We start from the raw sequence: 1,911 nt of genomic DNA, 5'->3' as shown, positions 1-1,911 counted from the left end.
GTTGAGTTACCATGTGGTTGCTGGGAATTGATCTTAGGACCTCTTGAAGAATAGTCAATGCTTTTAACTACTGAGTCCAGTCTCCATGCCTCTTTAATTTCCGAAGGTTCTGTGATTGGAGTGTCTGATAATATAATTTTACTGATTGTGTGTTGCCTTTACTTCGTATTATAAGCTTATGGGTGAAAATGTTAATTCAAATCTCTTCATGTCTGAAAATTATTTGTTTTACTTCATCAAGAGAGTATCATTCTGTACTCAGAATTTATTCAAATGTTTGCTTCATTCCTACAGTCTCCATTTGAGCATTGGGTGGCTCACCATTTCCTCTTCCTTTATTTACTTATTTTAGACATGATTAAAAACTGACTTCTTATTTTGGCCATCTACTCACATCTATAACACACATACACATACAGACTCACACACACACACACACACACACACACACACACACACACACACACACACACATTCTCATTTAAGGCTAGTATTATGGAACATTGTGCTTTAATCTGAGTGAGTAAGAAATTCATCTGTTTAACATAGAGTAGCATTATAAATTCCATCAAAAGTTTTTTTTTTCTTGAATATGATCAAATTCCTCATGTGGAAAAGTGGTTGGACATTTACAAAAGATTGAAAAAGATTCACACATTCCCATTTCTCATGTCTATGGAACACTACTCAAACGATGGCCATGAATCATCTTTGCACATGGAAGTGATATGAGGTGAGTAAAAAAACTGTAACAATGTTTGTACATATACCATTCTAGCAAAGTATCAAGATTTGGACTCTTCCTGGAAATATACAATCCTTACAGGTATATGAAAAACACACATACAATGGTTAATGTGGGTGACATCACCACAGATGATCATAGATAGTGAACAATGAATTAAATTGGCAAAATGACAGTAACTTTTATAATACAAACTCTAGATCACTAGTGATAGAAAATTATATACAAATTAATGAATATTGTAAATATTTCAAACAGTACTCAAAATATTTACGTAGAGGGGAGAGTAAATGTGAATTCAATTTACATATTATCTTCTATAATAGAAAATATCAGGCAACATGAGAAAATCCTGAAGACTTTTAGTCAAGACAATAGGGAAATCAGTGAGCACTAGGCATGTTAAACAAGTTTTTGTCTCACTTCCTTACAGTGTGTGTAACTGTGGGTTACACATAGCTGCTTCTACTGCCATGATCAGATCCACAATAATAGACAGTCTCATCCTCATCCTGAATATTCTGGATTTCCAGGTTCCTAACCAGCCCAGAGCCAGAGCTTGAGAATCTGTCAGGAATTCCACTTCCTTTGGATACTACATTACCACTAGAGCCCACTCGCAACAAAAACTGAACAGTCTTCTTGTAGTTTTGCTTGTACCAGTCCACATTATAATTCATGTACCCACTACTTAGTGAGCAGGTAAGCAACACTGATTTTCCAAGAGAAGAAGATGCTGATGGTGGCTGAGTCAACACAGGCTGAGAAAGAGACCCTGGAAACAAGGATAAGAGTAAAAGAATCTCATCAAGAAGAAATAGAGTAATTGCTAGAGGGACAGATGGGATGAGAGAGTTGGGGCTAGTAATAGTCATTCTGGAGATCCTGACATTTCCCCCATGCCTGACCTTGGAAGAGAGTGAGGATGATGAGAAGAGTCCAGGCCATGGTGGAGACGGTTGCTGCTCTCCTTTAGACCCTCACTGGTGCTGGGATCACAAGCCATTTATCCCCTTAGCTTCTGTTTGGCCAAGACCAAACCTCCCATGCAAATAGGCTCATTTCTCACACTGGTGTCTCATTAAAGTTCAGTGATCACTGTGAAAACCCAGTTACAGTTGTTTTCTCTCTGACACCCCCTTGTGGACAGACAATAGCTTTCACCA

The 1,911-nt window shown here is 37.8% G+C and overlaps 1 gene segment (V, D, J or C); it reads right to left on the bottom strand.

Annotated features, from left to right (window-relative positions):
- Positions 1 to 1,194: 1,194 nt before the first annotated feature.
- On the bottom strand, positions 1,195 to 1,693 carry LOC308422926 (immunoglobulin lambda variable 9-49-like). The segment is given in 2 exons: positions 1,654 to 1,693; positions 1,195 to 1,520 (listed from the first exon to the last, which is right to left on the bottom strand).
- Positions 1,694 to 1,911: the final 218 nt, after the last annotated feature.

Source organism: Micromys minutus (assembly GCF_963924665.1).
Source record: "Micromys minutus genome assembly, chromosome: 7".
Lineage (NCBI taxonomy): Eukaryota > Metazoa > Chordata > Mammalia > Rodentia > Muridae > Micromys > Micromys minutus.
Note: the sequence above shows the minus strand (reverse complement) of the source record. Positions and strands in the feature narration are given on the sequence as shown.